This window comes from Haliaeetus albicilla, chromosome 1 (assembly GCF_947461875.1).
Source record: "Haliaeetus albicilla chromosome 1, bHalAlb1.1, whole genome shotgun sequence".
NCBI classification, from domain to species: Eukaryota; Metazoa; Chordata; class Aves; order Accipitriformes; family Accipitridae; genus Haliaeetus; species Haliaeetus albicilla.
Window position 1 is genome coordinate 64863756 of NC_091483.1, and position 13286 is coordinate 64877041.

Genomic DNA, 13286 nt, shown 5'->3' on the forward strand with positions numbered 1-13286 from the left:
TTGGATATCACAAACAGGTAATGACAGATGGTGGTACATAGACCCCTGTGCTAAACTTGTTAAAGCCCAGCAGCTGAGGCCCTCCCTATGTATCTGAGAAGGTAGGCTGACATCTATTCCCCTGTTCTGGTTTTTGAAAGTTTGAGGAGAAAGAGGTGGGGTTTGTTGTTTGGTTTGGTGGTTTTTTTTGTTTGTTTGTTTGGTTTTTTTTTTTAAATCTTTAGCCAAGCTGTTTTCTTTTATACTAACATGTTGTATTTGCCTGGCCTATCCAGTTTAATATAGATACAGGTTTCTTCAACCCTCCACCCAACTATCTCAGCAAGCTTGCCCCACTCTAAAATAAAACAGGATATGTATATCGTTACCTTTTATTCAAGGCTGAAGAGTGGAAGCTGCTTCTACAAGGGCAAGATACACCCAACTAACCAAACCATGATATCTCATCTATGGGACAAGCAGAAGCCCCCCACCATCACTGGGGTCTGCACCTGCGGAAGCCCCTACCTCACACAAGGTCAACTTCACTGGAGTTGTTTGCCTCAGTGTAAGGCAGCAAATCAGTCTTGCACCTGCACCACATTGCCTGCAAGAACACCATCAGCTCCAGGACTCACACTACCAAGCTGAGCTCCAAGGAGTGGGGACAAAGCAGAACACGCTTAGGGAGCTAATGTGTAGAAGAACACGCAGAAGTTTGATTGTGACTAAAGGGAAACTGAGGAGTCTACATTCCTATGTGTTCAAGAAAAAGCTTTTACTCCTTGTAACAGGGAGCATTCAGGGACTGACTTATTTTGAGAGTCAGCCTCTCTTTGGATAAGTATATCACATGAAGTGTGAACAGGAAGCCTGAAGCGTGGGCAGAAAGCAACTGTGGCCAGCAACTATGGTCACTCATGTAGTCTGTACAAGTCTGGTGCATCAATAAATGTATAAAAGTGACAACAGCTTTTGGAGGAGAGAGTGAAGGTGACAGGCAGGTAAGGCGATCTTGTCATTGGTACACTCTACAGGCACATGGAAGGCTACCAGGGACTAAAACTTGGATTCTTTGCATCCCCATGAGTGTTGTAAACATCTAACTATTGGCTAGTTTGGGGGAGGGAACATTCATTCCCATATCTTTGCACAACAAAACCTTCAAAAGATTTGTTTCCATCCCTGTGTAAAGAAAGGAACATAATTTTAAATCTCAGAATTTCAAGGAAGAGAACAATTGTTTACGACACATGTTTGTAAAGAAAATAGTCCAGTTGCGTCAAAGTACGTAATTTACCCTTCCAGTACAAAGGTAAAGAGCATTCAAACTAGACTGTTGAACTAAGAGCCAACGAGGGCTACATTTTAACCTTGCATTCAGAAAAATCTTGACAGTAACTACAAGGAGGCTCACTTTCCCCATCTACTGGTCAATGGGAAGACTGGATTTACATGACAATTAAAAGCATTACCACCGAGGCCCCGATTCAGTCGAATTGTCAAGTTCTCATTTCTAACTTTAAACAGATCTGTAAATGCCATTGACAGTACCATTTCTGTAAGCACATAAGTGCTTTGCCGAAGTGGAGCCTGAGGCTGATTGTTCAGTATTTCAGGAATAGAGTTATGACTTCTTTATGACCAAAGAGAAAAATGCATTATTTTAAAGAAAATACTAGGATAGCCTGTTCAGTAACACTGGCTTGTCAACCATGAAAAATTAAATAAACATGCCTTCTTTTCTTCTGAAGTGGGCTAAGGTCATTTAATACTCTAAATAGCAGCCTGCAGAACCCTTGTCACAAAGCAGCCATATACATTGCAGCTCAGCAAGGTCATCACCAGGTTACCATGGCTTCTTAGGGATTTTTTTTTTTATATAAGTATTTGTTTACTAAATAGCAAGTCAGATTCCCTAAAGGCCTGTTGAACTTTTACTTTCCATCACTGCATGCAGTGCATCCATCCTTCCCTTCAGGGAACAGGCTGGAGCCTAGAGTGAAAATGTGAGGTTTGGGTTGACTTGAAGAGACCTTTCACCCTACCCCAGGTAGGAAGACTTGTTGGATCTCTTGCTTTGAGCACAAGCCTCACTCTCATCCACGTTCTTTGAGGGCAGCACCTGTGCTCGTACTTTAACATCCCTCTGCTCCACAACCTCCCATGCTGGTTGGAAGTCTGATCAGATGTGCCTAAAGAAAAGCTACAGCCAACAGAAAGGCCACCAAAAAGCCTGGCAGCAAGCTGCCCACCAGGTGAGCCAATATACCTGCAAGCCGATTCACCACAAAATCTTACACCCAGCCATGCTCTCTCCGCAGGACCCCAGCAAGCCTATGACAGTTTGCTTAGGCAGATACTCAGTATGCAAGTAACTACATTTCCTGCGGGACACACAAGTCTCCTGCTGGGTCTTGAAAATTCTAAGCAGAGACAGGACTAAACTATCAGCATGTCTGTCTAGGCCCAGGCAAGAGAGTTCAGAGAGGTGGGACAATTCCCACCACAACAGAGAATGATGAACCATCATTGAGGAACCATCATTCTCAGCAAGCAGAGCCCACCATTGTCTTCAGGAAGCACAGCTGGCAAAGCACAAGTGTGACCATATATCTTAAGGAGCTATGACTCTAGTTACCCAGCAAACTCTGTGAGAATAAACCAGCCACAGCAGGGAAGAGACTGTAAAGGAGGAGGAGGAACAGTATCCCTACTGAGGCTCATTCATCTCAGGTGATAAACCTGAGAAGGAATTATGACTATTTTTAAACATATCGTTTCTATAGCAGGCAAGGAAAGAAATCGTTGGCGGTAGATCTAGACCTCCTGGTGTATCAAGTGATGTCTTGTACATGAGAGTTCATAAAGCACATGCACTACTCTGAAGATCATCACGAAAGGTTTGCTTAGCCTCCTCCCAGAAGTATATTTTGGGCTGAGTTATTTGTCTTAAGGGTATGGTCAAACGTTTCTGAAATTGCTGGAGTCCAAGACTCTATAATGGAAAAAACAATGGACAATAGTGTCTTGGAGCAAACGTTTGCACAGCTTCACAATGGCAGCATAAGCTGCGATCCAGCATTTCTAGCCAACATCCCTAGAGAGGTCACAAAAACGGCCAAGAGTTTTCTCAGATGAAGCATGTAATAGCTAGCACCTCAGTTACCCCGGGACTGGGGTAGAAGAAACGCTGTCAGCGCCCAGAAGTGTCTGCAAGGGAAGTCCACCGAAGACAGGCCGAGGGCTACCTCCCCGAGTTCTCCGAGCACCACAAGCCTGCTGGGAGATGCCCCACGGACACACAATCACCTGGCATACTTGCATCAGACAGCAGGGAAGCAAACAGCTGACAGCTAAGGTGTCACCCAGGACGGTGCACAGAGGTGTGAACTATGGGTGGTGCCCAGAACCACTCGCAGTGTAAGCTGGATTCCTCAAGGGCAGGTGCTTTGGAAGTCCTGTAGCTAAGCATCCCTGGCTTCCTCAGTAATTCCTCAGCTGCATGGGACCAATAGCACAACTTAGGAGTATTTAAATTCTTCAGCTTATAAAATACTGAGTGATCAAAGAGGGGCCAGAACTTACACCTGAGAAAACAGGTGCCACCTGTGCCTGGGCTTGTGAATTAATGCACAGCTCCCCGCACATGAAGGCCCACCCAGAGAAATGTACCTCCCAACAGCTCAGGATTCCACCCTCCTGTGAGGATACACAGTGTTTAGCTCCCCAAGCGGTCACCCCCAGAGCAAAAGCTTCAACCCTGTTGTGCTTGGGGGGACCCGTGGAGAGCAGCTGGTCAGGTGGAAGCTGCTGGAAAAGGAGCTATAACAGGTAGTTGTGAAAGAGGCAACCCTGCTGAAGAAAGACGCTGAAAGGATGCCTGCCCAGTTTTACTCGCCATGGAGTCGTATCGCTCTCAAAAGCGGCCTCCACAGATAAGAGTCAGACTTCATCAATTCTCTAGTCCCTCATGGCAGATACCTTTGACAAGCCACATTCTGGCTTGTTAGGCTGGGAAAACCCACTCCATTCCCTATATGAGGCCAGATTTAGACATCTGACTTGCATCACGGGCCCAAAGCTTATTATGTCAATCCGAGCTGATAAATAATCCAGAAACTGGCAAAAGCAAATGTTTGGTGAGAGCTTTGAATATAAACCAGACTTTAACTGAAAGCTACGACCACGACTGCAGATAAACCATTCAGTCTTTCTTTTTCTGTTGCCATCAATGTACATATGACAATCCTCCTCATCCCATAACTTCCCAATCTCTGCCCCATTATCAGTGTTCAGAAACAATCTTCGATTGTTATTTGCATGGCACTTGACAGATTGAGAACCGTGGGGGTTTTTTTGTAAAACAAGGTGAATCAAACATCCTTGTTCCTGGTTGTGAATAATTCTATAATTAATTATGTTAGCTAGATACAATACCTTTGAGGGGGAAAATCTAGCACTATTCTTCTCTGAAAGAATTTATTTTCTTGGTTACATAACAGAATTGAATGCAATTTTTCTTCCCTTTTACCTGGGAACAAAGTCTGCATTCTTCAGCTGTGATCACTCAGGCTACTGGTCGGTTGGGTTTTTTTTTAAATAATAATGCACAAGAAGAATACAAAGACAGGGTTCCCTAGAGACTGAACCATGTATTTTATATCAAAAGGCAATCTGCTTTCATTGGAAAATAAGCATCACAGAAAATACTAAGCCAGAAGTTTCATTCTACATTCAGACACTTAGGAGTGTGCAATTATCCAGTTGATTAGTCTCTGTTTTGGGGGTTCTTCTGGGGTGCAGGGGTAACTATATCTTTAGTCACAGATATTCTAAAATTCAAAACAAAAGAAATAGGCAAAGCAACTGGTATATCATGTCTTGCTACCACCACAAGCATTAAGAATATTCTTAAACATGCCACTCACCAGGAAATAAACATCAGAAGGAGCTGGAAATCACTGCTTTGCCACCACTCAGTTTTGACAGTCACTTTCCACTCCCTTGCAGAAGTCCGGCAGCACCTTTCCAAGCACCACCTGCACCAGGACACACTGTAACATCCCACGGGATCAGCCAGCTCACTCTGACATCAAACTAGGCTCAGGTGCTGGAATCAGACCAGGGGCCGAGTCCCAGCTGGCAAATCTAAAATGACTTCCAGCCCAAGGGAAATGAGAGAGGAGTGTTTGGATAGAGCTTGCACAGAGGGCTTCCAAATGGTAGTAGCCCTCCTTTAGAGAAATAGGAATACTGCCTAGGCTGAAGATCAATAGATGGTTTGGACTGTTTGAGGAGTGTTGTGGGGATGGTTCTCTTCTTGTCCTGGACTGGGCTGAGCAGCCCCCATTCTTTTGCTAGCGAGCAAAAGGAGTTTGCACAAACGTGACTGTGGCTCTTGCTTTGCTAGGTGGAGAGAAATGTGATTATCACTCATTCCCCACTGCATGGCTGCCTTGCAGCTGCCAAAGCCCTCCTGCCAGTGAGGCTTCAAAAAGGAGCATGGCTGGCCAGTTCACCCAGAAACAGCTCCTCACCTCTCCTGGCAGTGCAAACACGTCTTTGAAAGCCCATTCCATCCAAACTCTCACTAGGTAGTAACTCCTGGTTACCACTCCCTCACCTGTGGTGGGAAAAGCAAATACGGCCCTCTAGCTTTTCTTTGCACTATGGACATATAATGAGAGTGTTCATTAGATAGGCCCCTGCTGAAAGACTGAGACTTCACCATGACCCTCCATTTCCCTAAAAATACTGCAGGCTGAATGGAGCCTCCTGGCAAGACAGATAAATCCAGTCAATGCCACGTAGATCCCAGTGTTTGTCCCCTCAATAGAGCACAGAAGCTTATTCTGGCACTCATTTATTATGCCATCTAACTAACACACAGCAAACGGACAAAGGTGAACTCTTTAATCACTGTAAGGATGTTTTTTCTCCAGGGCAGGGGTGTCAAGTCTGGAGATGACCAACACCATAGTCCCTGGTATAATCTAATGAGCTTTGCACCAAAACACACAATGATACTTCCACATAGATTTCAGATGAGTAGGTACTGATTCTGCAGGGATGCCAGAGGTGATGATGTTTTGTACTTATCCAAGCTTGAGGGACTAGCTACAAGACAGCACATAATCCTGCGATAAAAGTCCTTAGCAACTTAATCTGACTCTGGAGTTAGCCCTGCTTTGAGCAGGGGATTGGCCTAGATGAACTCCAAGAGTAACTTCCAGTATATAGTCTGTGATTTTGTGATACCACTGCTTTTGAGACAGCACATCTGTGAAGGAACAACGGAAAGACTGCTTCTACCTCAGATCTGGGATTGTGGGTTCAACTAGAGTTAACATCACCCTAGCAAAGATTCTTGATGACCTTTGTGATCAATAAAATGCAAACACAGCAGAAACACACTGGACAGATCCCTAACATTCAGAGCAGGCTTGTGGCATTACGCTTTCACTTTGTTTGGGGCAAGGGTGTTCCTGCCCAAGGAATGTCTTGGGTCCTTTCCTATGCATAATTCCTCTTGAAAAACTCCCTGTCACTTCCTACAACAGCAAATATATGGAGCAACATTATACTAAATATAGTAATTCCCCAGATGCGCAGCCTCTGCAAATTTCAGTGGATGTGACCCTTCCTTCATTACTTCATATAAAGTATTGCCGTGATGTTTTCTATGGTAACACAAGATGGTAAATCCATTAGAATTATGAGGAAGACTTTCACCATAACAGCTGGCATTCAACTCATAAATACTCATACGAAGCTGACCATAAAGAATACACTTAGATAATATACTTAGAATATGTAGATAGTAAATAGGGTATGAAATTGGATAAAGTAAGACATCTTTAGAATTTCTAGGATCCAACAGAGCATACAGATTGTATTCCAGGTAGTTCCTAAAGGGTGTGACAGTTGACAAATTAATCACAAAGTATCATGCCACCAGTATCATTCCACTAAAACCATTGGCACAATTGAAATATTACATTTTTACCTTTATCTGTATCTCTTCTGTGATTCTAAAGGATTGGAGCAAAGGGAAACTTTGTATCTTCTTCCAAACAGTCATCATCTGGATGTCGTGCCTGAGTTATCAGGAGCCTAAGTGATAGGCACCCAATGAAATGCGGAAACCAGAACCAGGTGTAAATTCTTTTGCACCCCCCTGAATAATTTCACTAATGAATACAGATGTGACAATTCACTTAATCACATTTTGTCCATAAGGCTTGCTAACTGCCTTTCCTCTTCTGCAAGTTTGATGAGTGATGTTTTTTCTAAACAAAACCAGCCTTGTGTTCTTGTATTATGTTTACAGCAATTTTCTATTAGCCAGGCCTGGTTCTTATGAGTCAATAATCAATGACACAGAGACAGGATGAATATAAACTCCTGAACTTTTGAAAGGAACCAATAGCAGCAAACATCTCTGCTTTCTGCCTGGGATGGAGAGGCAGGTCACTCTCACGATGTTTAGGTACTTCTAACAGACCCAGTCTTTCATTTTATATGTGTTACAATGCATCCAGACAGAAAGAGTATGAGGATGTCTGGGTACTTCTGGGACTTCTTTTGGAAAACCTCTGCCTAGCCGTTATTCTTTCCAGAAGAGCACACAAGAATCATGGCAAACTCTGAACTGATGAAAAGCAGGGACACAAATGAAGATTCCTACAGTAGAACACATCAGAGTATTAAACTTGCTACCTAATCGGGTAACCAGCTTGTCAACATGACAAAAATTCAGCGGATATGTTCTATCTGGACTTTAGCTAAGTATTTGGAGCAATGTCACGTGGGAAACAATCAGTAGCTGCAAGAATTGCAAGCCAAGTATGGAAGTAGCTAAAGCGGAAATGACAAACGGGAAGTCATTGGCCTGGAGGGATTTTACTGGTAGCGTTCCTCAAAGAACTGTCCCAGGACAAATTTAATGTAATTGTTTGGCACAAAAATAGCAGTATACTTGTGAAATGTTCTGATTAAACAACTTAGGAGGCAATGTCAGTGCAAAAGAATAGCTGGAATGGTAGCTATGGGACAAAATCTTAGTGTACTAAGTGCAATAAGGAACAACAAGTTTTTGCTATGAACCAAAATCTTGTCAGCTGAAAACAACTAGGAGGAATTCTGAGACATACTAGTAGGGCTGCCAGACTTCCTGTAAGAGAATGCCTTCCTTAGATCCTCACTGCTCCTTAACAGAGTCCTTCATCTCGGGGTGCTGCTGGCATTGTTGCTTTGATCCAGAGGCAGAGAGAGGTAGGCAGGGAGCAGGCAGCAGAGGTCACAAAATCACACAACCCATATTAAAAACACACAGAAAATGCAGGGAGAAGTAATACCCCACAAGTTCTTAATATGGGACATGGGATTTTGGACTGAACTATGAGAAATTTGTTGTATGGGACATCCAGCAAGCCTGTGTAAGCCACTCACAGGGTAACTATAAGGACCGGGAGAATGGAGCTTATTTCAGAGGAAGCTACAAGCAGACAGTGAAGATTGTGTTACTAAGATTACCTGCTTTCCAGGCTTCAGAGGACTCCTAGTGGTGCTGTTCAGCCAGTAATGGCACAAGTTAGAGCTCTTGTATGAACCTTCCTCATATCTGTAGATGGGAGGAGATCTAGATCTAGAGCTGGCCTAGATCACTGGCACCCCAAAAGTCACAGGGAGCAAATGCTTCTGGTTAATATCCACAGTGGTTTCTCTTCATCCAGGGTGGAAGAATAAACACATTGCTAAACTGTGCCTGAGCCATCCAGTTCTGGGAGTGAATGGGTGGCTGAGGAGAAGGACTCCTCCTACAGGAATTTCTGGTGAAGCAATGGGAGTACTTTCCTCCTCTACCCTGATTGGTATTGCTGATATACACTGTACTGAATTACAGGAAGAAATTGAAAGCAAAGGAGGCACCTTTCCCTCGGGCCTGAAAGATACTTTTCAGCATAAGGTCCCTTCCAGCCCAAGCTATGCTGTGATTTCTGACCTCTCAAGGTAGGCTACAGTGAAGGATAGTTATACAATTTCTCCTTAGATGCTCTCTTCTCATGATAACCTCCTTGTCTTGACTAGGAACTTTCTTTAGAAATGTTTACCTCTGATCTGCTGGGGAGGAAACAGAAAAGAGGGGAAGTGGTATCCCAGTGTGCTCTGTGAGCAGCAGAGCCTATGAAGGCTGTATTCCAATGGATTTATGTCTTATGTCCCTCATGCTACTGCCCATTTACCTGACCAGTATGCCCTGTCCCCTCTTCATATCCACCACCCTACCTCCAAAATCTTCCTCCAGGGTGACAGGAGGAACACTCTTTTCCCTGCAGTGTCTCCAGTTCTTCCTCACCTCCTTTAACTGCCACCCAGCCTCCCCTGCCTAATACCTGTAGGTCTCTTAGAAGACTTTTAGCTACTTCTTTGGCATACAAAGGTCAGAAGGGAGGACTCATTGTTACAGAAGACAAGTGAAGTGGCAAGTCAAAATATTGAAAATTGCTGAGTCTCATAAAATTGCTGATGCACCTGAGCCAGTAACAAAAGCTGACCAATGTTCTGTTTTTTTGTGCAACTGTAGTAACATTCATATTGGGTTGCATTTCAACTTACATGTAGAAGTCTATACTCAAATTTGGAGATCTTCTAAAAAAACACTAGTATTGTGAAAAGCAGGTGTTCTGTTCGACTCCCAAAATGTAAAATTTCCATACATAGAGCACAATATTTCAGCAGTATAAAGTCCTGGGAAATTTCAGAAGTTGTTTCCTTTTGGAAAAGATTCTTCAAAACATTTCAAGTTCTTGCAAGCAAGATATCTGATTCCCACACAAATCCAGACCTATTTTTCCTCACCATGAAGAAAACTCAGACAAGAACCAAAAGTGTTTTCTAGAGCATCAAAAAAACCCTACCACTGGATTTACCTTCATCATGCCTTGCAAGGAAGGGGAGTACTATTATTGCTATTTTACAGAAGGAACTGAAGCTCAAAGGCTAACTTAGTTACCTGCTGCCAGACAAACATGTGGTGGAACAGGGAACTGACCACAAAATTCCTAATTTCCAAGACAGTGTCTTAAACACTGCACCATTTTTCTTGCAAGGCCCACACAGTCTGCACTACGCACAAATACGCCTCAGATTGTAGGCTAGTATGTGAAAAGGAGAGCTTTAATATGCTTTGATCTGCACTTTGTTTTTTGCTCTCTCCTGTTATACATTGTCCACATGGAAACAGTGTATATTCTACAGTACTTTCTCAGAAGCTGGAAAATAATTTCCTTCCACTAGCAAACATACTACTTGGGCTGCATGGCACCACAGTAAAAGCCAATGCAGATTTTCATTTACTGCTGTGTCTGCATGTTAACATGAAGAAGGTCACCAGGAGTGTACACAGTACCGAGAAAATGAGTAGTTAATTATTGCTAGACTGCAAGAAGGGAAAATATATTATTTATTTTGGTTTAGAAAACTGCAAATCACAAGAACTGCAAATCACAGGAACTGCTTCTTTTTCTGGACTGTTTTTTGTGGAAGGGCATATGTACAGTAACATTTGCGACGATCGTTGGAGGCTATCCAATGTGCTTTGACTATTACAGAAAAAAAATCCCTTCTTATCAGTGGGAACAATCTCAATAAACAAAGTACAATATTCAGCAAGAAAAATCCCATTTTTCTTGCTCGTGTATAATCCGGCAACTTGCCAATGTCTGTTGCCATATTTACTCCTCCTGAAGTGTTCATGCTTGAAGGTTTCATTGCATCATCAACAGTCTACAATGCTTCAAAACTAAGCTCCTTTTAGATCAAAATACCAGATTTGCTCTTCACAGCACAAGTTTTAATTATTTCAAAGCTTATCAGCATACAACAGCAGGCTTAAACTTAGTACAACCAGATGTTTCTGTTGGGATGTCAATGCACTGTTTAAAACTTTTCTCTAGTCCTCCAAAGGCTGAAGTTATATTTGCTGTTCATATTCCAGCTAGGATAAATAAGCAAAATGCATTCATATTACAGAATAGATAACTGTTTTAAAAACATTCTAAGAAGGCATTTTTATCAAATGTTTTGTCCCAACCTTTCTATCAGAACAATCAGAACAGGTGGACCAAAACTAGCAAATCGGTTCTTCTGCAAAAGGCAGACTAGTCCCTCCCAAATACTAATAATTACATACAATCACACATAATTATAAACACATCTAACATCTTTGTGTGATTGTGTTGAAAAATAATAGTTGTTGCAGGCTACAAAAGTAGCAAAAACTCTTACTTCCAGACCAAGATAAGGAAAGAGTCCTAGGGAACACAATTTGCTATACTCAACTTCACCTGTTACTGGGTAGCTAGGAGAAGGAGAGGCTTATGTCCAGTGTCAATGAGCAGAGCAAAGCACTGTCACAAAGCCCAGAAAGCCAGCTGCAGGATTAGGACTTCCCACATGAGTCTTGGGCAAGCCTCCAGGCAACTGGCAAATGCCAGAGCAATCGTAGAAAATTCTGGAGAATTACTGCAGTATGTTCCTTGTTGACTTGAACAGTTTTATCCAGACAGAATACCAAAGATTTGAAAAAGACATTTACTATCCTAACACTTTGAAGACATGGTCAATCAGGCCACTTTATTAGGTGGAATACAGCAAGTCAGAAGCGATGATCATTAAAACCAATGTACACCATTTTCAGAGTTTAGATTCACTTCAGTAGTATTCAACAGATATGGACTGCTGCAAATTCTGTACAGGCAATTACAAAACTTACCAAGCTTTTCTGCACTGGAAAGAACTAGAGACCACAACCAACAGACACGTACAGTTCTATAATGCTAAATAATTGAGTTCATGTACTCAGATGTTTTGCAACGTTTAAGTAATATGAAGGCAAAAGGCTCAGCACCTGCCAATGTCCTGAAACCATCCAACATTTTTCTAGGCAAGATCCAGACTCAGCAAATTGCTCAACTTTACAAAGTAAACAAGTAGCAGAGATTGTCTTATCTCCTAACTCCAAACTAAGTCATTTAATATCCTCTGTCACATCATTTACCCTGAAAGAGTGGTTTAGTAATTGTTTCACACTGCCATGATGTATGTTTTGTAAGCATTTGTGTCACCAAGTGACAGAAGCAGCATTATTGAACAATTCCCAGTTTCTCCTAAAACTCTTTGTTTTGCAGTTATACATGGGAGTATCTGCATTTAAGCAATGTTGTATTTCCACTGGAAAGGTATTTTAGACAAAACAACTTTGGTGAAAATGTCTGATGCATCAGTACAACGTTTCGTTCAAGACAACAAAAAACAAGGCTCCTTCATTTCCACAGTCTCACTGAAGAAAGGTTTAAGTGATAAAAACCTCTTTGTTCTTCAGTTGAATTGATTCTTCCTTTCCCAGCAAACACTGAATTAGCTTTGTGACAGTGTTGCTCTGTGCTATGTAATGCAACTTCTGTCAACATCCCTGCAGTGAATGCGTACACTCTCTCTGGCTTCAGCTATCATGTGAAATCACCTGACAACTGAAAGGTATAAAATATCGTCACATTTTCCCAGCAAGAAAACCAAAAAAATTGTAATGCTTACAGTGATAGTAGGAGACTAAAAAAAAACCAACCAAAACTCAGAACAGGAAAGTTGTGTCTGAGTGGGAGGGGAATGACAAGGACAGGTAGAAAAGGAGTAACAAGTAACAGAATGGAGGTTTGGAAAAGAACACTGTAAACATCGAGTCTTTCATCTGTCTTCTTAATAAAACTGCATGATGTCCGCAAAAAAACCCCAAACTAACATCTGCTGACTTTATAAATAATACTCACTGCACATACATTCTTCATAACACATACGATCCTGCAATGGTCTTTAAAATGTTATGTACCATAATGAAGTGCTAAAAATAGACCAAGAAAAGAAGATAGTACATTCAAGTTAAATGTACATGCTACACCTGTACTCAAGAACAGTATTGGTTAGGTTATAGACTGTAACTATAGATTATAGACTGTTTCTTTCCTTTGAAATCTGAAAACACGTAGTTTATTCAGAACCTATTATTAAGACAGATACCCAATCTGGGTAAAGATTTTCAGTAGGGGCAATCCTTTACTCGCCTGTTCTAATGATCATTACGCTCACCATGAAAAAATGCCTTTTAAAAAAGATTCTTTAAAGTATCTGCTTTTCTAGCCTAACATTTAGTGTTAACCTCCTGTATCAGGCGTACGGTCAAGGTTTTGGCAGCAAGGAAGATGGGCTGCAGGAGTTGCCCCATGCCAGCCAGACAGTTCCAGCTG